At 42.9% G+C, this 25615-nt stretch overlaps 1 long non-coding RNA gene across 1 annotated transcript; it reads left to right on the top strand.

Moving 5' to 3' along the window:
* Positions 1–2067: 2067 nt before the first annotated feature.
* Positions 2068–3061, top strand: LOC140197344 (uncharacterized). Its single transcript, XR_011885920.1, has 3 exons — positions 2068–2223; positions 2618–2758; positions 3010–3061. It is a non-coding gene; the product is annotated as an uncharacterized lncRNA (long non-coding RNA).
* Positions 3062–25615: the final 22554 nt, after the last annotated feature.

The following is a 25615-nucleotide window of genomic DNA, read 5'->3' as shown; positions in this document are numbered from 1 at the left end:
AAGTGAGTGGGCCAAGGTCTAGCATATGGAATACAATGTTGGTAAATGCAAGATCACCCACTTTGGAAGGAATAATAGAAGAGCAGATTAATATTTAAATAGTGAAAGATTGCAGCATGCTGTTGTGCAGAGGGACTTGGGAGTGCTTGTGCATGAATCGCAAAATGTTGGCTTGCAGGTACATCAGGTTATTAAGAAGGCAAACGGAATGTTGGCCTTTATTGCTAGAGGGATTAAATTCAAGAGCAGGGAGGTCATGCTGCAACTATACAGGGTACTTGGTGAGGCCGCACCTGGAGTACTATATGGAGTTCTGGTCTCCATATTTGAGGAAGGATATACTGGCTTTGGAGGCAGTGCAGAGGAGGTTCACCAGGTTGATTCCAGAGATAAAGGGGTTAACCTATGAAGAGAGATTGAATCGTCTGGGACTATACTCTTTGGAATTCAGAAGAATGAGAGGGGATCTTATAGAAACAAACACAATTTTGAAAGGGATAGATAAGACCGAAGTAGGAAAGTTGTTTCCATTGGTAGGGAGACTAGAACTAGGGGACATTGCCTCAAGATTTAGACGAGAAGATTTAGGACGGAGATGAGGAGAAACTGTTTTTCCCAGAGAGTGGTGAATCTGTGGAATTCTCTGCCCAGAGAAGCAGTTGAGGCTTCTTCACTTAATATATTTAAGATAGAGTTAGATAGATTTTTACATAGTAGGGGAATTAAAGGTTATGGGGAAAAGGCAGGTAGTTGGAGCTGAGTTTACAGATGGATCAGCCATGATTGAATGGCAAGGCAGGCTCGATGGGCCAGATGGCCTACTCCTCCTCCTATTTCTTATGTTCTTATGACTTGGAAAGGACCCTTCAGTTGCTGTTATTTCTATGTAGCTATTTCTCATGTAGATCTTGTGGTCTTTGGGGATGCCATTGAAGTAGCTTTGGTATCTGCAGTTCCTCTTGTAGATGGCATTCGCAGAGGGCATGGTACTGCTTAGCAAGATGGATTAAGTCATCATCAAGAAAGTTTCTATGTCTTTAGTGATGCTAATCTTCTAATGTTCTAATGTGTTGTTCTAACTTCATTCATCCAGACAAGGAGAGATTATTATATCACACACTTGTCCTGTGAATTGTGGACAAATTCTGTGGTGTCACAAGATGAATCAGTCACTCACCACAGGGATTATGACCTATTCTTGTCTCACAGGATTTGTCAATAGTACTCCTTTGACAAACTTCTATAGATGTGCAGTGGAGACTATATTGACGGGCTGCATCACAGCCTGGTATGGAAACACCTTTGAATGGCAAATCCTGCAAAAAAATTGTGGTTTTCGCTCAGTGCATCATGGGTAAAGGCTTCTGCACCATTGAGCATGTCTACATGAAACACTGTTGTAGGAAAGCAGCATCCATCATCAGGGATCCCCACCATCCAGATCATGCACTCTTCACACTGCTGCCGTCAGATAGAAGATACAAGAGCCTCAGGACTCACACCACCAGGTTCAAGAACAGTCTCTACCCCTGAGCCATCAGGCTGTTGAATAAAAAGGGTTAACTACACTCATTTTCATTCGCCCCATCAATGAAATGCTCCCACAACAAATGATCTCACTTTATCACAATATCTCATTTTTTTGTTATTTATTGCTGCTTATTTATACTTGCATTTGCACAGTTTGTTATCTTTGGCACGCTGGTTGATCTTTCATTGATCCTGTTATAATTACTATTTTATAGCTTGATGGGTATGCCCACAAGAAAATGAATCTTAGGGTTGTAAATGTATACCTTAATAATGAAATTTACTTCGAACTTTGAACTTTTCAGGATTTTAATGGTGGGAAAACTCGGGAAATGTTAATGCTAATGTAGTTGAATGTAGAGAATAAGTAGTTAAAAAACAATCTCCTGTTGCCTGGCACCAGTATTTCATGAACGTTATTTGACACTTGAATATTATCCAGTTCTTGCTGTGTGCTGTGCAGGCAGGGACTGTTTTGTTATCTGAGGAGCCGTGAATGGAATAGAGTATTGCGCAATCAGCCGCAGATTGAGTGGGTGAGACCTAGGAGGGATTCAAAAATAAAATTTAGGAATTCAAAACGGAAGCATTGCACAACCAGGAGGCAGTGCAGTTCAGCAAGCACAGGGGCCATGAATGAACAGGTTCTGAAGCATGTTGGGATACGGATGGCTGAGCTTTGACTGATTTGAGGTACGTGAAATGTGAAGGATAGGAGATCAGCCAGCAGTACATTGGAATGGTCACATGTAGAGGTAGCAAATTAGAAAGGGCACCAGGTGTAATCTGTTCAGATAGGATGCTTGTTGATGCCCACTTGAAAACTGTTCCTTTCAGAGGTACCAGTCAGCAAACAGAGAGGGAAATAGAATTGTTTCTCAGCTGTCCAGCCTCAGCACCAGTAGGAATCTGGAGCCACTGGTCAACGCTACCAAAGATAACATCCTCAAGATGGGTCATGGAGCAACTCCTTTCACTTGTTTTACGTCCTCTTTTCACTTCAGACATGGTTTTGCTCCTGTTGGAGCCTGTTATCTACATTCTGGCAGTTAGATTTTGGGTGATCTGGTGCTTTGCTGTCTCCCAGAGGGTTCCACAAGGGTACAAGCAAAGCGTGTGGCATGGAGGCCAGGAAACCTGGAGCCCATGATCGACTCCATCTCTCGCCGATATCATTGATTAAAGCGCTGAGGAAGATTGAAAACAACGAGGCAGATGCCGAGAGCAGGTGAGCATTCAGCGCTATCACCCTTTCACTTGCTGCTGCCAAAGTGTGGTGTCTGTGTGTGGAGGTTCCTCTCTTCCTCTCGCTTGCTGCTCCCAAGGGAAGATTCTTGCCTTCAAATGATCCCTCTCTCTCTCCATTGTAGTTCGGTGCCAGAACAAGGTTTAATCGACACGGTTTGTAGATTGGACTCTAATTCATGTTATGATGTGTTTTAGCTTCTGGTCAATCCTTTTCTTGTTGCTTTTTTTTAGGTGATATTTGAATTGGGATGGCCTACGAATAATAAACACTGAGCTGAGCTGAAGTATGAGTTTTTGAGTTTTATATTCCGTGTTTTTGCTCGTTTTTTTGTTGTTAACATGATTTGTTTTTTTCTTGCATGTGGTGGGGGGGGTGGCAGAAGGAGATTTGATGCTTTTCTGTGAATGGGTTCCATAGTTTTCTTTGTTTTGTGGCTTTCTATAGGGAAGACAAATCTCAGTGTTGTATACTGCATATGCGCTTTGATAATAAATGCACTTTGAATCATTTTAAACTTTAACCATATTGCAGTCTGTGTCACTACACAGCAATCACAGTGTAGCATTGAAAACTGTCAGTTCATTACAATGAATGTAAGTTGGGGAGACATGCAGAGGCAACTATTTTTACTAAATCTTATTTTGCTTTTGTATTACAGAAGTAAATGACTGAAGATCCAAGAGTTCTTTTAAAAACATAAGAGAAAGAAGGTAGAAAAGGCCATTTATCCATTGTGTCTGTCCTTCTGGCCCAGTTAGCCAGGCCACCTAGCATCCCACCTAACTTAGGTAGGCAGCTGTCGATCCCAGGGGATCACTGGTTTGCGCCTCTGGTGGACTGTTTCCTCTCCAGGGCACAAACCTGAGCAGGAAGATTTGAAGATCCGGTTGTTGCCCGTGCTGTGGGTTCTCCCTCTCCACGTCACTGATGTAGTCCAAGGGAAGGGCAAGCACCGATACAGCTTGGCACCAGTGTCATTGCACAGGTTGCCAGAGTGAAGTTGTAAACAACATCAAACTGCCCTAGGGACCCCGACTCCGGATTTCTTCCTCGGGGTTTACTCCCGAAACTTCTCCCATGGGTGGGTATGGCCGCAAGGCAGCGGTGGTTTAAAATCAGTTTTCCTCCTCTTTGGCGGGCTGCCCTCCAAGGCTGACGAGCCCCACCTGCCTGAAGCAACTGGTTTTGAGGCACCAGTAATCCGCATTTCCCCCTTCTCTTGTCAGTAGAGACAGTTCCACTGGGCCTAGTAGCTAAGCCACACGTGAAAGCCAAAAGTTTGACTTGGTTGTCAGAGGCTGTTAGACTTGCATGTCATTTGGAGCACTTTATAGGTAGTGGGAGATTGGAACTTGAATGTTGAAACAGTGTTAACTGTAGGGTTGGTGACGATGTGTGGGTGGAGAGGTGACTCTTAAGAGGAGAATTCCAAAGATTCATTGGACCCCGTTGAAGAAATCTCATCTCAGTTTAGAATGGACGGCCCCTTATTTTGAAACTGTAACCGCCAACAACCCTGCCCCCCCACCCCAGGTCTAGACTCCTCTTGGCCAAAGGAAAAAAAAACCCTGTGTTTTTCCCATTTTGTATGCTTAAAATTAAAATGTCACCCCTCTTTTTTCTCGAATTTAGAGGGCAGAGGCCCAGTTTTCTTAATCATTATAGAACTGTCTTCCCTATCCCAGTAATCAATCCGGGGAACCTCCATTGTTCTCTCTTTATTTTATGTATATTGCTTCTTCTGTAAAAAGTCCAGCTATTCCAATAGCAGTCTCATCAGAGCCCTTTCATATAATTTTATAATATAACACATGCCTTAGCTACAAGGACCTGCATTTCAGACTGATAGGTATGGGCATGTTTATTGCTGTGTGTCTAAGGGGTGTGGCCCAGTTTGGACCCACCGAGGATCCCAGGACTCTGCATTTGATTGAGTGCTTCTCCCTTCAATTTCTATCACTACCTTCTCTACTTTGCAGGGATTTATTTATTTTATTTACTTAGAGATACAGCGCAGAATAGGCCCGACCAGATATTTGAGGCATACTACTCAGTAATCCCAGGATTTAACTCTAGTCTAATTATGGGATAATTTACAAGGATCAATAAGCCTACAAACTGGTACATCTTTGGACTTTGGGAGGAAGCTGGAGCACCTGGAGAAAATCCGAACATTCCACGGGGAGGACGTATCAACTCCTTATAGGAGGACGCCAGGATTGAACTATGAACTCCAAAGCCTTGAGCTGTTATAGCTGTAATAGTTAGTATAGAGATCCTGAAGCCTCTGTCACAGCCTCAGGCCTCTCTCTCCACTGCCTGCCATGGATCTCTCTGTCATTTCGTCTTCTGTTGGATCCATGCTTTCAACTGCCAGTTCTTCACTTTTCTCACATCCAGGAAGACCAACCATCTGCAGACTGCGGATTCTGCCGACTCCAACTCTGGTTCTGATTACTCTGGATGCCTCCAGACCACAGACCCTGCCACCCCTTGCTCAGACCCTGATTCCATTGATCATCTCCACTCCGCAGATCCCATCGTCTCCAACACCGAGTCTGACAGCCTGGGACTACTCCTGACTGTGGATTCCACCATTGCCAACTCTGACCCCAGATGCCTTCAAGCACAAGTCTGACACCACCAGCGTCAAACATGGCTGCCACCATACCCAGCCTGACACTTTCTTCACTGTTGCTGGGTCCCCAGGCTCCCCTTCTCCCACCACTACTCTCTAGCCCCAGGTATCTCAGACTCTCGCGTCTTCTCTTGGGTTTCCAAAGCCTCCATGTTCCTCACACTCTACCTTCCCTGAACATCCCAAACCTCCCTCCACTCTTCTGACGCTATCAACCCTACCCCCTCCTCTGACACCACCAACTCTCCTTCCCCCTCTGATCCCAGCTCTAATCCTTGCTATGTCTTTACCATTCCCTCTGACCATCCCCTCTCTGCGGCAGAACAATTTTTCTCAGCAATGGCCTTACCTTTGCTCCCTTTTGCCTGTACCTCAGTGAGTTCTGTGCCTGCCATGATGCCGAGCTCTTCTTCCATCACCTCCATCTCCAAGCCCACTTCTTTGGAAAGAACCTCTCCACCCCACACCGATAACTCCTTCTCCTGTCTCCAACCCTTCTCATCTGATTTGACACTCCACTCTGTTTCTCTGTCTACTCTGGATCTATTCCTCTTGAATTACCGATGAGGCATTAACCGGCTCGACTTCAGCACACTTCTCTCCTCCTCGAATCTTACCCCTTCAGAAGGCACTGCCTTCCATTCTCACTGAACCAATCCCTAACATACAATCAAACCCACAGACAAAGGGGGTGCTGTTGCAGTGCGGAGGACTGACCTCTTCCTTACTGAGACCGTCTGGCAGAACGGGTCCTCACCCTAAACAATTTCTCCTTCAGCTCCTCCCACTTTCTCCAAACTCAAAGGGGAGCCATGTGCTCCTGCATGGGCCACATCTATACCTGCCTATTTATTGGCTATGTGGAACAGTCGATGTTCCATGTCTTCACTGGTAATGATCCTCAACTCTTTCTGTGCTATAATGACAGCTACATCAGTGCTGCTTCATGCATCCATGCTGAGCTCATCAATTTTATCAGCTTTGCCCTCAGCTTTCACCTGCCCTTAAATTCACTTGGACTATTTCTGACACCCCTCTCTCCTTTCTTGATTCCTCTGTCTCCATCTCTGGAGACAAACTGTCTACTGCCATTTTTAATAAACCTATTGATTCCCAAGGCAATCTTGACTCTGTTCTCACCATGCCTCCTGTAAAAATGCTGTCCCCTTTTCTCAGTTCCTTCACATCTGCCATATCTGTTTCCAGGATGGGGCTTTCCTTTCCAGGACATCAGAGATGTTTTTCTTCTTCAAAGAGCAGGGTTTCCCTTCCTTCACCATTGATGCTGACCTCACATGTATCTCCTCTATTTCCTGGACATCCGTGCTCACCCCTTCCTGCCATCTGAATAGGAATAGAGTTCCTCTTGCCCTTGCCTATCATTCAACGAGCCTCTACATCCAACACATCACCCTCTGCAACTTCTGCCATCTTCAAGGGAATACTAGCGCCAAACAAATCTTTATTCCTATCTCTATTCTTGTTCCAACATAGCAGCCTCCTCCTGTTGTATCTCATTCCTCTCCTTCTCCCATGGTCTACGGTCCTCTCCTATCAGATTCCTACTTATCCAACTCTTTACCTTTCCCACTCCCCTGGCTTCACCTATCACCTTTTAGCTAGTACTCCTTCCCTTCACCCTATCTTTTCATTTTGGCGTCTTCCCCTTTCCTTTCCAGTCCTGGTATAGGGTTTCAGTCCAAAATGTTGACTGGTTATTCATTTTCATTTTTGCTATCCCCCAGTATTTTGCGTGTGTTGCTCTGGATTTCCAGCATCTGCAGAATCTCTTGTGTTTAGAATGTGGGCCAGGTTTTAGACAAGGGCTTTATTATGGCTTATCAGGCAGTGTTACAGTGAAGGGGGCAACAATAGCTTGAGATAAGTAGTATGCTGTATTCTCCAACTCCCTTGGAAGAGACTATGCCGGCTGTCATCAGAACTGCCATTGCCAAGGTTGTGACTGACAGTGAAACTGATGATACTGTGGTAAAAATGACAGCATATGCCTATTTAAAACTGCTTCTCATTTCCCACAAACCAGAATTCATTGCCAAAGTTGGCCACGTCACTGTGTATATTTAAAGGGCATGTTGATAGTTGTTGATCAGTATAGGCATCAAAGGTTATGTGGAGGTGTCAGGAGAGTGGTGTTGAGAGGGATAATAAATCAGCTGAATGGCCAAATTCTGCTCCTATGGCTTATGATCTTATGGTTTCTTCTCTCCTCTTCTCAAAACCTTGACAGATGGTAGAAGTCAGGCAATGGCAGAAAACCAAAGAGAAATTGGCACTGCAGACACACCTTCATACTGTCCAAGGGTATTCTGGGTTATGTGAATGTAGCAGGTATTAATGTAACACTTATGTTTTCACTCTTGCTGTTATCAGGTTGGACATTATCATTGTGCCTCTCTTAGAGGGCAGTAGGGAGGTAGAGTCTATATGTGGGGAGAGTAGGAAAGGTTCAAGGAGCAAGAGTAGAGCTCAAGTTTAGTCAAAGTGAGCTTGGAAGTGGATGTTGATGAACTTGGGCACTGAAGTATGCTGTTGGGTGAACGAAACGAGTTCAGCTTCAGTTTAAAGGTAAACAGAGTCTGAGATGCATTGACAAGCATGGAAGTGTTGTGAATCTAATTAAAGCAAAGTTCCTGAGTATAGTGAAGTGAAAACAGCCAGTGGTTGATACTCTTGCACACCTTTACCACTGGTGTTTGATAAATTTCTCTTCCTGTATGTATGAGTGGTAATCAATGCATTCTGCACTCTGTGGATATCAAAGAACAATGTGCACATACCCTCAGTCACAATCAACTTCTGCTGATTTATAATGTGGAAATATACTGTGTTTTGATTGGATGAGGGGATCATATGATATACATCAAGTGTGACCTCCTAGCACATAGATAATGTAGCTGTTAATTTTTTGGTCATTTGAAGGCTATTACTGTATTCTATGATACCCATTGATACCTGTTGTGTGTCCATGTCTGTATGTTAATACCACATATAGAAGTCATGACAGTGACTTTTTCAGGATGTGGGAAAAATATGGTATGTAACCACAGAAAAGAAGAGCTTATATGATTGACAAAGGGTCCTGATGAAGGGTCTTGGCCTGAAACGTCGACTGTACCTCTTCCTAGAGATGCTGCCTGGCCTGCTGCGTTCACCAGCAACTTTTATGTGTGTTGCTTGAAATTCCAGCATCTCCAGATTTCCTCGTTGTTGCCAGAGACCTGATTTGCCCAATGATTCTATGGTTAACTACATCCCCTGACCTTTCCACCTGCCCGTTTATGTGCTACTTTAATCATTTTATTTTCTCTCATCTTAGGGACACAGATTTTCCTCCCTTATTTTTTCCTTCTTCATATTTGAAAACTGTTGAGCCCAAAGCTGACAAAAGACAAGTCTTACCCCATGTTTTACCATTTTGGTAAACAAAGCCAGATCTAGGATTCTCAAGCAATGAGTTAAGAGTGGAAAAAAAATCACAACCTCCCAGATTTCCATAGGTTTTAATCTAAGCCAGCTGTTAACTGAATATGAGTAGTCTTCATCATCATTTACGATATATAACCTTAAACTGGCAGTAAACAATGACATTTATCATCAGTAAAATAACCTCTAATCAGAGTATTGATGTTCTTCTCGAGATTATTTTTTGTTATTGCAGACCACCAAGCCTTTAAGAAATGATTCCTGAACTCCCTATTTATTACTGTATGAAGAACAAAGGAGATGAAATGAGCTAAATTATGTAAAATAATATATCTATCAATGGCTAAATACAGGTTGTAGATTTAGGAAAGTTTCCTTGGACATGGACCACAGGCTAACCAGCCAATATTAAATCCACAATTACAAAAGTTATTCTTACTCATTAAACAACTATTCTTCTTTATCAATCCCTTGGAAAGAGGCCGACTTACGCTGGATTCTGAGGTGACTGACGTGGAAATGGCCGACTCTTTCACAGATGGGGCAGAAGCTGCCTGAAGGAGTGGATGAGTGAGTAGATTTTTTTGGTGGACTGTTCCTTCCTCCACTTCCTCAAGGCCTCTGTCAGCTGCCACGAAGCATTTAATACATTAACGATGAGCAGTGACATTCTTCAATACCATCATGGAAGCACAACAGCAGCTTGCGCCGGTAGACCATTCACCATCTATTTGAAACTTATGGCTAAAGTATTACTCTAAACAGGATATAAACACTCCCATAACCTTTAACATTTGTTTCATAAAAGTAATATATTTCCTGGGGATGACTTCATGATAACAGACCAAAATAACTCATTGTCCTAATCACAGGAATGGGTATCCTAATAATGTACTCTGAAAACATTAATGCAATTATTTGGCTTGAACATACAAATGTAAGACATGTATTTGTTTATCAACACTATGCAATCTTTGCAAAATGAGACTAACATAAAACAAAGTAATATTTAGAGCAACAGAGAGAAGGAATTTTACAGTTAATGTCAACACAGCTAATATTCAAAACAAATAACACTGATTAAACTCCAAATACAAAACTTTAGATTTTATGTTTAGAAATCAGTTAGTGTTATTTAATTTGAGAAAAAGCTGAGTTTGCTTCACAAAGTCTGAAGGATTGACACTGTAGTGTATGCTGTATTCTGAATTTGCCCGTAGATGGTCATAATATGTTGCTGAGAACAAATTTAGAGACATTTGTGGCACGTAACTGAAATATCATTCCAATATAAGTTAAATATAGCTGGTCTATAAATATAATACCATATATTACTCTAAAACCAGTTTTCTGAGTGTATATTTTCCATTACTTTTTATTTAACTGTATGCAGACACAAATTGTTTTTTTAACTTTTTCATTTTGGTCAGCACCAAAACAACCACTCTCCAAAAAGAATGATGCACTATATGGCAAATGTTTAAGTACACTACATTTTTGTAGTTGTTGTAATCTTTGGTACCTTTGCATTTTCCCCAGGCACTCCAAATAAATTGGAGGATTACTGTTTCAGTTTCCAATTGATTCCGATACAGTGCATGATGCAAGTTTGAAGGTTTGCACTCTGTCTGGAAAAGCATCCTCTTGTTTACATCTAATGATGCCATTCGACGTGTGCTGCTAATTGGACCCCAGTACTGGTAACTTGAACCTCAATGATACTGCTAACATAACACAGTAACTTCATTCTTTTGAATACGCAATCAACAGCCGGAAGGACCTTCCCCTATACGACTTTAAGAGTGATCAATTAGACTTAGTTGCTGATTGATTTTGACAGAATGGTGGTTTTAGTAAAGAAATGTTTGATATTCCCTCATGGGGTTGTAACAGCTACAGGAGACCTCTGCCAATGGAAAAATGTTTGCGCTGTCTTCAAGTATTACTCCAGCTTCCCCCCAGATAACGGTCTTTTTTGGAGCTAATGTTTCTGCAAAGCATGTGATCAAGAGAATAAGGAGTGGACACGCAGAGCAGGAACACCTCTGAGAAGGAGGAGGAGGAATTGCAGAAGAGTCCTCACTAGTTCATTTAGGAGCAGTCCTACCTCCACCTCAGTGAGGTGCTTGGGGTTAGTATGGAGCTAAACACTGAGATAAGCCATAGTCACCAGCTAATAACGTGAAGACCATTTGCCAAAGGAAATGATGTTGAAATTTGTCATCAAGTACCAAGAGGTGTCAGCCTTCTTCCAGACTGGACCTACTTGCAACATAACTTAAATTGTTACTCACAGTTGATCACAAGTGCTCTCAGTTCAAAAATATACATTTAATCCCCTTTTCTCTTCAACAGAGTTACAGGCAGCATGAGATAATGATTTTTCCAGGATTATGTGATTCATGAAAGAGCAAGTTACCTTTGACTGTCCTCAAGTGTTGCCGAGGGCACCACACATCAACACAGTAATATACCATGCTTCTGTTCACTTCCATGAGTGCAGCAACTATGTAATCTCACTTATCCTGCCAGTACCCTGGGAAGCTTTTGCAGAGAGGACGTTGGTGATACACCTGTAGTGTCCTGAGGTGTCTTTTTATTGTTAGTCCATGTTTCCAAGACATGCAAAAAGCATTCTAGAGGGAAGGAATTACTGACCAAATTTGTACCTGTTCTGAAGTTTTTTTTCAGACAGCCAAAGATCCTGCTGAAGTAGTAGAGGCAGTGGCGAAATGTTATCATTCACGCCGGCTTCACTGGAAGGGTGGGTGTCACAACCATGGATTCAGCAGCACAGCAGAAATGGCAATTGTGCTCGTGAATATGCATGAGTCAGCTAATTATTATTTCATTGTGATGGTATTTAACTCCATTCTTTTCGTCGTAGCACTTGTTGAGACTTCAGCAAAGCACAGCAACATTTTGCTGCCTGCTTGCTTCAGCCTTCCTAAGAAATTGGACTGTTCAGTCAACTGACTTCTGAAGACTAACAGTATTTGTTTTATACTGAGTTATTCCTTTCAGCCGCAAATTTGGCTTTGTTTACCATTTGAGAGTTTTAGTTAACGGCTCTGTTTGGCCTAGCGTTTATTGTTTTCTTTTCTCTCTAACTCTGTTCACATTAAAGTCTGTGAACTATTGACCCACTTCAGTGTCTCTCACTCATCACTTGGGCCGTATCTGAAGATATCGAGAGTGGGTCCTGAGAAAATGGAAGCTGTCCACTTTTCCCGGGATCTCATTGAGGAAATTTGTTGCTGAATGAGCATGCAGTGCAGTGGAAGCAGGCTGATAGAGAACCATTGTTTGACCAGTATTGATAAATCTACTTCTCTCAACCTCTTCAGTAAATGAGTCAATAGCGAACACATGGACAACAGGTTTAGCACAAAGACCATGCCAATGTAGAGAACACCATAGAATGACTACTGGAGTTCTCAGAAAAAAACAGATTCTATGACTGGAATCATTCTTGGAAAGCCCTTAATAATTCCCAGACCCAGCCTTGAGATTTGCTTTGGTGCAGAGTGCATCACACAAGTTTACTGTTAAAATGATTCATCCCTTCCCATTTGTACAGCAGGCAACTGTCAGACAGGTAGACGAGAAGCAGAAGAAGCAAGAGAAAGAAGCAAAGAGAAGGAGGGGAATTGAATTAGTCAGCATCTTTCTCAGTGGGCCGTTCAACAGCAATAATCTACTGGTGCTACCAATGAACACAACAACAGAGCTCCAACTGTCTAATGCCCCATGTTATTTTACCTCTGTTCTGTTTGTCACCTCCATATAAGTAGAAAAACCACCATTATTGGTAGAGAGCCTTTCCTCAAAGTTTGGAGCACAGATGGAGAGAGGTAGTTGACGCAGTGGAGATGACTGTACGTGCCTTCATGAGCTCTACAGTCTATTTCAGTGTCAGGCGGCATTGCCTTTGTTGTCCTGCAGACAAGCTGTTAAAGTTGTTGGGTATGCTTTATACTTATACCTAATAATTCAATGTAATGTTATTTCCAATGCAATTTATCAGCGACTGCAAAGATCACTTTAATATTACTTTAAAATTGTGATTTTTTTCAACCAAAGGTTTATGTAAGTGATTTGTTTGAGTCACCTAACTAAACTTAACTTCAGTTTAAATAGTTGAAGGGGAAAAATATCAAATGTGTGAGTGTAACTTGCAGTTTCTGTTTCCCTGTCAGTTGATATTCTCTATGGGATGGAGGGTGCTTCATGTGAAATGAGTGTACTTTACAGGAAGTGTTTTTGTACACCTGACATTTTTATCCTGATCCAATATAGCAGGATATGTGATTGAACAGTTTGACTGTAGTTTCCGGAAAACAGCTGAACAAGCCTCTTTCCTCCCTCCCATCTACCCAGACACTCACACACAAACAGACAGGCCTCAAAATTCAGGATAGGCCACCTCTGGGGCTCCAGCTTCCAGACTCCCAGACACTGGGCCTCCGACTTCCAGGCACGCCGACCCAGAGCTTCAACTATCAGGCATCAACTGTTAGAATCACTGACATTGTCTTCGACTTTTGGACTTTGATCTTCATTATCAACCCCAGAACTCACCAATCATGGAATGTCAAATTCCATGCCTCAGTCTCAGACTCTCATGAACCTCCAAATTTGGGACTCGCTGATGTGGGGGGAAGAGTGGTGTCATTAGTCTTCAAGTCTCCTGTCCACATGGACCTCCGATCCTGGAACCTATCAATCTTGGGGAATCCGTGGGCCCAGCGACCTGACAACTGTCCACGGGGATCACTGACCTTCTACTGTGGAGCACTCCGAGCTGGACTCTGGCCTGCCTCTAACTCTCAGTGCTGCCACCAGAACTGTCCCTGTGAACCTAAAAGACAACCAACTCTGACATCGACAGACATTGTAACTCAGCACCATCTTGACCGGAACCTTCCACATCTTAAAGATACAAAGTTTGACAGGTTAATTAATCATTGTAGATTTCCCCTAGAGTAGAATGGGGGGTGAGCTGATGGGAATATTGGGGAGATAGAATGGGACTAGTGTAAGATTAGTGCATAAATGGATGTTTGATGATTGGTGTAGTCTCAGTGGGCCAAAAGGCCTGTATCCATGCCCTATGAATTGATGACTTTGAAATTTATTTATTGTTCCTCAAGATGAGGCATGCTAGCATGTAACAACATCACATTTTCTGAATCAAACTGCAGACTCCTAATACATTGTTCATCAGATCACCAGTAGCTTATGTTTCACTCTGTTGTGTCCCACATCTGTGAGTAATTGTACATATGCAGTATGTGAGAGAGTCTGGAAGTGATGCCTTAACTCAGTTCATGGTAAACTGGTGCCAAAGATGTTACTTTCTATAGCTTTTGATTGTGGGCTTGTATGTAGCTACTTAGTTGATGATTTAGCTTAAAATACCAGCTGTGGGAAACTAGGTGGCCTAGTGGATCCTGATCTGGCCAAACTGACAGTCTGTTGACTCCACGGATCTCTAACAAAGGTTAAACTATCTCATTTTCAATCCAAGAAAGCATGAAATATCACATGAAAATATCCCCATTTTGGCCCCCATTGACAATCTCCTCTATCGTACAGCAGGAGATAACCCCAAGAATCTTTATGGGACAACGTTGAAGGAGCTGCACTTTACACTTGGCTTCTAACTCTGTAAAAATCATTCTGATGGAGCTGAAAAATTAGTGGGAAAAATAGTCTAATTTTGGCTTTAGAACATCTTTTAGAACAAACCTTTCTTTGCCACACAGAGAAATCCAGAGCTTAGAGTTTTGGTAACTGAAGCTATGCCAACAACAGTATGATGCTTAAGCTTTCAGATGATCACAAGACCAAAATAGGAGGAACAGAGAAGAAGAGGAGATACAGAAAATGGGAAGGGTAAGATTCACAGAGGAATATGAAAATAAGGATATGAACTCCAACTGTAGTAAAACTAGTTAGATGTTGGAGGAAATCTACAGATCAGGCAGGATCTGAGGAAGGAAACGGACAGTCAGTGTTTTGGGTAAAAAGGAGACAACCAATATAAAGAGGTGAGGGGTGAAGACTGACAAATGATAGGTGGATCCAAATGGGGATGGGTTGATTTGCAAATGAAGTCAGAGGGGGAATGAAAGGGTAATGATAGAGGCTGGGAGAAGATAGGTGGAGATTTTGGAGAATTAATCAGAATCAGAATCAGATTTAATATCACTGGCAAATGGCAAGAAATTTGTTGCCTTTGTGGCAGCTGTACAATGCAATACATAATAATAGAGAAAGCATGAATTACAGTGAATTAAATAGCTGAAGTAAATAAAAATCGAGACGTAGTGAGGTAGTGTCATGGGTTCAATGTCCATTCGGAAATCTGATGGCAGGTGAGAAGAAACTGCTCCTAAATCATTGAGTATGTGTCTTCAGGCTCTACCTCCTCCCTGATGGTCGCCATGAAAAGAGGGTATGTCCTGGGTGATGGGGGTCCAAAATGATGGACACTGCCTTTTTCAGGTGTTGCTCTTTCAGAGTGAAAGGTGGAGCCAGATAAGGGAAGGTAGGAACAGTAGAGGAAGGGGACCCTGTTGGAGAATTATGTGGATGATGCCTAGATGGCATAGGTGTTGGAAGAAAAGAAACTAGGTGATCCTGGGTCTGGGGGGTTCGGGTGGAAATAAGGCTCGTGTGGGAGAACCTAATCAGGTAATGGTCAATATAGTCAGGATGTACAGGGATAAAGGTGAGGGTTGCCTCACCACATCCTTGAATGTGTTGATTGCTAATGAAAACAACACATATCACAATATGTTTTAATGTACATGCAATAAATAAATTTGAATCTATTGAAGGGTGAGTGGAGTTTGCTGCAAGATCAGACAAAGGAAAAAGAGTTTTGCCTGACTGCAAGTTTAAGGAAGGAGAGAGGACAAGAAGAAAGTGCATTGCAATAGTCAAATCTTGATGTAATATAAAGACATGATTGAGGGGTTTCAGCAGAAGATTAATTAAAGGTGGAGTAGGCAATGTTAAAGCAATGGAAATAGGTTGAACTGTTAGAAGTGGAAAAGATAAATGTTTAAATCTCAGTGTGCATGCTGACATGTGAACAATATGCATGTGGAAACCATTAGATGAAGTTGGCAACAAGTAGGCTACAGATGAAAAATGGGCGGGAGCCAATAAATAAACCTAAAGGGCACTAGAGTGAATGGTGCATGAGTGGCAGCGTGCTTGGAAAGATCTGGATAAACCCAGGCAAACACATTCCCCGCTGGATGATGGTGGAGAGGTGTTGGAAGAGGCTGGATATCGATGCAAAAGGCTGCAGACTGGTGATAGAGGATGCAAGGGAACCTTTCCATAGGGTGTCAATAGTCACTGTGCGAGATCCATTTCTGTATTACGGAATATAAAGAATCCTGAATGGAAGATTTCTGGAAAAGATGAGAGTTGTATCCGTGCACAGCTACATATATATTAAATGAAAGCACGTACATGGGAGATGGTTTTAACTGGTGCATTCATATTGCAGTGACAGCAGAACGAGAGATTAAGGCCATGTGTAGATAACAGTGCATGCGCAGACAACAGTTCAATACATAGTGCTAAGGCGGGGGGGGGGTGATGTGGACATTGCTCTAAAAGAAATAGATCCATACATTACACATCCTCCCCCTTTAGAGTAATGAAACATAAAACTGTATATGTACAAAACATTCAATTTCCCCTTCCATAAACCCATATTCCAAATAAACATGCTTTCACAATAGCAATCCATAACAAACTTCACTGTCCTAAAGATTCATTCTTTTGGGTGGCGCTCTGTTTCTTTCAGGATAGTGCCTCTGGACCTGTGGAGTGGCATTAGGTTTGGTAGGTATCTTGTCACGTTCTCAGTTTCCGGTGTCATGTTGTTGTCAGTGACATGATCATCACTGAGAGGTAAGTCCTGTGACTGTAATGTGTCCATCTTGTTGGATGAAGTTGTCTCAGGAGTGTTTTTTGGTTGAGCATCCAGTATCTGGTCCAAATGACGTCTCCGTGTCTGATCTCCAACATCCACTGTGTACATCAGTGGTCCAGTTCTTGTAGCTATCCTACTGGGGGTCCACTTTTCTTCTTGGTAATCATGTGCTAGGACTTCCTGTCCAGTCTCGAAGCTCCTTGCTGCTTCACTTGGCAACTGGTGAACTGTTTATTCTGCACTTCTTCCCTCCATAAATTTGGTTTCAGGAGGTCGATATGAGATCTCAGATTCCTGTCCACGAACAGCATTGCAGGTGTTTGATTTCTCGTCGCTTGAAAGGAATTCTGATACACAAAGAGGAAGTTGACCACCTTGTGCTGTAGAGAAATGTCCTCTTTGTCCATCACTTTAATGGACTCCTTGAAGATTTGGATAAACCTTTCAGCTAGCCCATTCGTTGCTGGGTGGTGTGGAGATGACTTGAAATGTCTGGTGCCATTTTTCTTCATGAACAGTCACTCATAATTTGTTCTGTAAGTCATTTCCGGTGAAGATAGTCCTCAGAGTGGAGACAGTCTTTGCTGAGGTGGTTGCTTCATTGGTATAACCTTTGGCCATTTCGAATGAGCATCCACAGCAATCAGAAACATGGAGTCCATGAATTGCCCAGCAGAGTTAATATGTATGCTTTGCCATGGTGACGATGGCCACTCCCTTGGGTGTAACGGTGCCTGTGGGGGTGCATCTTGAACTTTTTGGCATCCTGAACAGCTTTTGACCAGGTCTTCAATCTGTCTATCTATTCACGGCCACCACACATACATAGCTCTGAGTGAGACTCTTCATCTTGACTGTACCCACATGTCCTTCATGCAGGTTTTCCTACATTCTGGTGCCCAGGTTAGAAGGAACCACAACATGAGATCCACACATCAGCTTTGACACACTGACAGTTGGGCTCATCTTGCTGAGAACTCTGGAAACATAGGGTTACCATGAACTGGCCATCCTTACATCCTTACATCATGATTTCGTAGGCTTTTGACAACATCGGGTCAATGTCAGAACACTTCTGCTGGGTCACAGTATGAAGACTTTTCTTCTTCAGTTGTCAATAGTGGAATACATGACAAGCCATCAGTGCTGCTGTTTTGTTTGGTACCCTTGTCATAAGAGTGGGCTCCTAGGAATAGTGCCTAACGTTGTAACTGGGTCGCAGTCATCACTGGAATTCCCTTCCAGGGATTGAAAATGGACACCAGGGGCTGGTGACCTGTCACTAGTGTAAACTTCTAGCTGGGGAGGTTGTGGTGTAACTTCTTTATTCTCCATACTAGACAAAGGGCCTCTTAGTCAATCTGTGCGTGGTTGCATTCTGTACTCATCAGTGCTCTTAAAGCAAATGCATTTGGGTGTCCAGATCCATCTTTCATAACATGTGACAAAATGGTTCCAATGGCATAAAGAGAATCATTGCACGCCAGTCTGATGGGCAGGGATGAGTTATAATGGGTGAGCAGTTCATTGGATGTTATTAGTCTCTTTGTTTCCTTGAATGTTTTTTGACATCTTTCTGACTATTCCCACTTCGCTCCTGTCTAATGGATGCAGCACTGTAGCAATGTTTGGGAGAAACTGGTGGTAGCTTGCGTCATACACCGGGGTGATCTCTGCCGTTACCTGATGAAGTAACTGTACCCTTTGGCCAGGAGCAGATGTGGTCTGGTGGTGCCCAGCCTTCACAGAGTGCTTCAACCCTTAACCACTACACTCTCCAGTTGGCGGGTCAGCAGTGGTGGCCAAGTCACTGCCCATCTGCTCCTGATTTCCAGCTCAACTCCCCCTGCCTGCTCCATATCCAGCAAGAGTCTCTTTCTGCTTCCTCGCCCATCCTGTGATCTGCTTGGTTCTTGCTCTTTTCAAGGCCCAGTGCAGATAACAACCTCCATGCTGACCTTACCAGGAACCCTTTATTGCCGATCTCCATGAGGAATAGCCACATCAGCCATTCTTTGTCCATGCCCTCCTGGACTAAGGACAGGTACCTCAGGGCCTTCCTCTTGTGAGCCTCCTCGCATCCTTCCTCCCATGGTACTGTGAGTCCACCAGGATGATTTTCTTGTCTTCGGTGGACCACAGTACAATGTCTGATTGAAGTGTGGTTTGTACCACCTCCAGGAACTGCAGCTTCCTCCCCACATCGACCCTCATTTCCCATGATTTGTTGGTTTGAACAGACTGGATTTAGGCCTCTTTGATATGACTGACATGGCCCTCTCCTTGATAAAAATGACTGCCCCTTTTGCCTCTCTGCCTGCTGGTCTCTTTTCACACCTCTCCCGCTCCAGTATAACAGCAAGGGAGAGCAGGATCTTGTCGTGGTGCCCCTATACCGTCCTTGTGTTAAAGCTGTTTTGCATCCTGACAGTATGTGTGCCAGTGAACCCCACTGACCACAAAGCTTGCAGTTAGAGTCCTCTCTCAGCCCCCATGTGTGCAGCAGTGATGATGTAGGGAGAGTGTCATACACAGACCTCAGGAAGGAAGAAATGTGGAAGGGCTCCAGTCTCCAAAGCTCTGCCCAAGTGAACTTGTGCTTGGGAAGATCCCAATTCATCCAGGTTCCTTGTGACCCCAACTCCACAGGCTTTGATACCCTCCTTTCATCCTCACAGTTCCATACCTCTGCCTGGACCATGTCATGCCTAATCCTTGCACTTGCACTCCCTCATCATTGGAAGTATGCTGAGCCAAGGCCTTTCCATCCCAGGCATGGGCTGCTATTGATGTCTCTCAATTGCAGGGAGTTCGCTGCCTGATCTATGGCCGAGTTGACAGCCCACTTTTGGCCTGATCTTGTTATGACTTCTACTTGGTTTATTAGCTTGTTATCAGAGCCCTTCTATGTTAACACTGCTCTACACACCCTGAACTCCTCCATTATCAGTGACAACAGGAGCTGTAGGTGGCCTGATCTTAGGTAGAGCCCCACTGAAGAAAATCTCGGTAGGATCCCAAACAGCTACGCAGCTGTTTGTTGACTTTCCTCTCAATGCCTTCTACAGTGGTCATGGGGAACTTGTACACCGTGAAAAGCCAGAGCAATCTCGGTAGAAGATCATGTTGGTACAACCATGTCTTAAATTTACCAGGGAGTCTGGTTTTGTCAATCTTCTTCAGCCACTCTTAAGTCTTCTTTACAGCATTGCTGATGCTGGTGCTGTCCATCATTGCTGAATGAAACCACTTTCCAAGACACTTTACTGGGTTGTCCTCTATGGATGGAACAACTTCTCCCTGTATTTGAAGACTGAACTTGCTAGTAACCTGCCCTTTTTGATCACCATGCATCTGGACTTCCTGGCCTTGATGGTCATCCTAGCACAGGTAGCTACATTGTCTAGGGTTGCAATACCCATCTTGCTCGGATGTGTGTTACAGTGGTTACTGTGATGTCATCCATGAACTACCATATTGCAGGTTGTCGGATGCTGGGTTCCTGCACTGGGCCTTGGGGTACGCTTGCCGTTGCTGATATGAGGAGGTTCATACCCATGACCAACACAATGGAGGAGATGGTACAGCGACCTCTTTGTGCACAGACCATACTCACTCAGCCTGGTTCACATTTTACCATGGTTCTGGAGGTGATCTTCATTTTTGCCCATCACTATGATGTCATCAATGGACCGTTGTGTTCCTGGGATATCTAGGAGTACTTGGTCTATTGTTCTTTTCCAAATTGCTGGAGCTAATGCCTAGCAGTCAATTGCGAGTGTTGAGTGTGAGGAACTTTCTTTTTGACTCTTCAGTCTCCATTTGCAGATAGGCTTGTGACAAGTCAATCTTTGAAAACCTTTCCCCACCTGTCAAAAAAGCAAAAATGTCTTCTATTCATGGCAGGGGATACTGCACAGTACACTGCACAGGGTTGAAGCTCACCTTGAAATCCCACATATATATGAAAGGCTCCGATCTTCCCTATTTTGATCACCAGGACAATGGGCATGGCCCAATCAGTCCACACAGCCTTAGAGAGAATTCCAGATGCCTCCAAGCTCTGCAGTTCAACATCCACTTTAGGATGTAGTGCGTAAGGCACTGGATGTTCTTTATGGAATCTTGGAGTAACTGTTCAGTCCAGTTCAACTCTGGCCTTCATGCTTTTGAGTTTACCAATCTCCTTCTCAAACACCTTCTCATTAGCATTAAACTGTTGTGTCAATCTCTTATTAGTGCTACCATTTGTTCTGCCATTGCCTGTTGACGTAACATTAAGAGCTTTGATTGAGTGCCAGTTTAGTTGGATTTTTCTCAACCACTTATGTATGAAAAGTGCTGGCCCTCCCCATTTCAATGCATAATACTCTAACTGTTATGTTTGTTCTCCATACGTCACATATACTTTCAGTTTGCCTTTGGGAGACGATTTTTCATCTGTGTAAATCTTTAGCATCACTGAGATCTTCTCTAATGGCATCTTAGAAAACAGTCTGTTGTAGTCACCCTCTGGAATTATGGACAAAGCTGACCCTGTATCCAGCTCCATTTTCAGTTTTACACCAGACACATCGATTGTAATCCAAATGATTTTGTGATCTGCTTCAGTTATACTATGCAGTTCCAGGCATGAGAATTCACCACTGTCAGACTCTATGTTGTCTGATTCTGTTTTACATTCATTAACTTTATGCATTTGCTTAGTTTTGTGTTTGAGACTTTTCACTCAGTTGTGCTTTTTGTCTGCCTTGCACACTCTCTCTATATGGCCTTGTCTGTGACACTTTCTGCACATTTTTCCTTGAACCAACAGCCATTTACATCATGGGAGGATTTGCCACCTCGATAACATTTTTGGCTTTTTGCACCATTCAGGGACATTTTGTGTATTTCACATCCTAACCTACTTTTCTATATTTCTGTTGCATCCTTTGCTGCAGTCTCTAGTGATATTGCAGTGGACAATGCCTGTTCTAAAGTTAGGTCTCTTTTGGACAATAGCCTTGTTTGTGTGCTTTGACTATGCATGCCACATACATGCATGTCCCTCAGTGTATCAGAAAGTCCATCTCTAAGGTTGCAGTACTGGGAAAGTTTGCACAGTTTTGCAATGTATTCAGAAAGGCTTTCATTTTTTAACTGGTTCCTTTTATAAAATCTATATCACTCAGCTATTACCAGCAGCTTAGGGCTCAAGTGATTATGTAAAGTTGTAACAATTCCATCAAATGTCTTGCTTGCTGGCTTTTCAGGGGTTACCAGGTTACATAAGGGACTGTATGTTCTTGGGCCCATTAAGCTAAGAAGTGTAGGGACTTTCTTTTGCTCCTCCATGGTTTTTTGCATTACCATCCTGTTCGGCCTTCTCAATGTACGATCCCAGCCCTCATTAGTATTATCAAATCCGTCAACCTCCCCGACTGAAGCCATCGCCATGTTATTTTCACTTTAAATTCAGCATGTCTTTCACTGTAACTATGCACTGCACTCACTCATTTGTTAGTGTCTGTGATGGCCTTCTCATGCTGTTTAACTCATGCTGTTTCATCCCATAATCATGCCATAACTGTTGGTGCGGCTCAAGATGCTTTCTGGTATACTCATCACCAATTGGTTGTGTCTGTGCACAACTACATATATATTAAATAAAAGCATGCACGCGGTAGATGGCTTTAACAGGTGAATTCACAATGCAGTGAGAGCGAGAGAGCAATGCACAGGTGTAGGCACCAACGCATGAGCAGACAATGCGTAATGCTAAGGGGGGAGGGGGAATTCATTGCTCTAAAAGATGTAGATCCATACATTACAATGGGTGTCCATTTTAAAGTTGAATCACAGAACATAGAACAGTACAGCACAGAAACAGATCCTTCTGCCCCTGATGTCTGTGTTGAACATGATGTCATATTAAACTAGCTCTTTCCTGCATATGCTGATCTATATTCCTGCATTTCCTGCATACTCATGTCTCTATTCAAAGGATTCTAAACCACCACTATCATGTGCCCAAGGAATCAAAAGGAAAAAATGAGTTCAGGAGCACTTGCACTACTCACATCCCTCTTTACATTGTTGGCACGGCAGTGAAAACTGCCAGTAGTTTCACACTCCTGGGAGTGTGCATCTTGCACAACCTCTCATGGGCCTAGAACACATTCTACACAATCAGGAACACTTTCCGATGCCTCTACTTTCTGATGAGGCTGAAGAAACCTGGACTATGAACATCCTACAGAAATGCAGTAGAGAGCATCCTTAAATGCTGCATCACTGTCTGGTGTGGAAACTGAACTGCAGTGTACTGGAGGGCGCTACAAATTGTCAAAGCTGCCCCATGCTTCACTGGCACTGGCCTACCTGCCATCAAGGACACATACTCAAAAAGGTACCAGAAGAGGGTTAGTAACTTCATGAAGGATCCCACCCACCCTGTTCATGGGCTGTTTATCACACTTCTTTCAGGGAGAGGAGTACCCATATCAGGACCACCAGACTCAAAAACAGCTACTTGCCCCAAGCACTAACACCTCTACCCACCTTTACCAACTAACCTACCCCACCACACACCTTTGTCACCACTACTTTATCATTTTCAGTCAGTCATCTTAGGTACAGACATTTCTGTGCCAAGGGTCAATTTATGGACATTCAATCAATCTATGTATATAAGCCACTTTATGTATTTATATCTGTAGCCAAACCAGAAGTTACATATCTATTCTGTTTTTTAATTATCATTGTGTCCTTTGTCTTGTGTTTCTCTTTGGGTGTGGCATAGGATCTGGAATAACAATGATTTTGTTCTCCTTTACACTTGTGTACTGGAGATGATATTAAAAAAATCATGATCTTGATCTTGATCGTGAAGAGGCTGGAGGAGGTTGCTGACTGTAACAAGGATCAAGGAAAATCACTGGAATTTTTGTGTTTAGCTGTCATTGAGACAACAGGAAAAACAAAATCATATTATCATCAATAATCTGTAGTCATTCCCTGTTTCAGGAAGACATTGAAGGAGACAAACCAACAATTAATCTCGTATTCCCTTTGAATGTGGTGGTGGATGGGCATTTGTGACTATCTTTATCACCTCCTGCTTGTACTCCATGCAGAAGCAGAAGATCATTTGAGTATTACATACAGTGATGATTACTAATCTTGAATATGCAATCAAAGACACCTATATAACTTCACAAGAGACTTCAGCTTCATTTTTCTCCACCAATTGAAGTTTTAATTCCTGTATTGGTGCGTGGAGTGCTAGAAGATGTTTGACAAATTTTAGTAATGATCAGTGTCAGAAAAAGATCTTAGAAATTCCTACTGATTATGATGTGTCTTTGGTATTCATTTCCAGAAGTTCTTCAAATAGCTGATTCACTGTTTCAACTGGAGCAAATCATGAGGAATCTAACTTTAAGAAGGATGTGGAAATGTGGATGTGGAAATGTGGATGCCAGAAATATTTTAAGGTACTTGAAGTTGATCGATATTCCTTCAGGGACCTCAATAATCTGAGCTGTTTCTTTCAGAATTGGATCTTGGATTGGTGAGGTGTGAGCAGGTGATGCTAAGAATAATTTCGTCGCAGCGCAGGTATACTTTACCTTTCTTATGTGAAATTGCTTTGATTGCAATGCAGACATCTAAGAACAACCGCTTCAGAACTGGCTATCATGCAACTCAAGGCTGTATTGTTTAAGCAATAAATATTACCACCTTTGTATCATAAAACATAGAACAGTACAGCACATGAACAGGCCCTTTGGCCAAGCTGACTAAAAAGCAAATTAAAAACATCCAAACACTAATCCCTTCTACCTACATAATGTCCATCTCTCCATCTTCTTCACATTCATGTGCCTATCTAAACATTTCTTAAAAGCCTCTAATGTATTTGTTGCATTTCAGGCATTCACCACTCTCTCAGTAAAAACTTTCCCCCTCACATGCCTTTTAAACCTAACCCCTCTCATTTTCAACGCATGCCCTCTGCTATTAGACATTTCTACCCTGGATAAAAGTTCCTCCCTGCCTACTCTATCCATGCCCCTCATAATCTTATAAACATCTCTCAGATCTCCCATCAGTCTCTGCCGCTCCAGAGAAAGCAACCCAAGTTTGTCCAGCCTCTCCTGATAGGACATGCCCTCTAAACCAGTGGTCTCCAAACATCAGGACGCAAGGAAATGATATGATTTTGTGATATGAAACGATATGATTCAGCTGCATCTTTCCTCATTCCCTGCCACACACTGTTGAACTTGAACACCCCCCCCCCCCCACCCACTGTCAGCCAGTTCGCAAGAATATCATCAATATTAAACCGGTCCACGGTGCACAAAAGGTTGAGGACCCCTGCTCTAAACCAGGCAGCATTCTGGTAAACTTCTGCACCCTCTTCAAAGCCTCAACATCTTTCCTATAATGGGGCGGGGGGGGGGAGGGAGACCAGAAATACATGCAGTACTCCAGATGAGACCTAACCAGAGTTTTATAAAGTTGGAACAAAACCTCTTGATTTTTGAACTCATGCCTCAACTATTAAAACAAGCTTTCCATAAGCCTTTAACCACTCTTTTGAACTATATAGCCACTTTCAAGGAGCTATGAACTTGGATCCCAAGATCTCTTTGCTCAGTAACACTGTTAAGGATCTTCCCCTTAACAGTGTACTCTTTCCTTGCATTTGCCCTACCAAGGTGCAACCTCACATTTACCTGGGTTAAACTCCATCCGCCATATCTGTGACTGATCTATATCTTGCTGTACTCTTTGCCAGTCTTCT

This window comes from Mobula birostris, chromosome 5 (genome assembly GCF_030028105.1).
Source record: "Mobula birostris isolate sMobBir1 chromosome 5, sMobBir1.hap1, whole genome shotgun sequence".
Classification (NCBI taxonomy): Eukaryota; Metazoa; Chordata; class Chondrichthyes; order Myliobatiformes; family Myliobatidae; genus Mobula; species Mobula birostris.
Note: the sequence above shows the minus strand (reverse complement) of the source record. Positions and strands in the feature narration are given on the sequence as shown.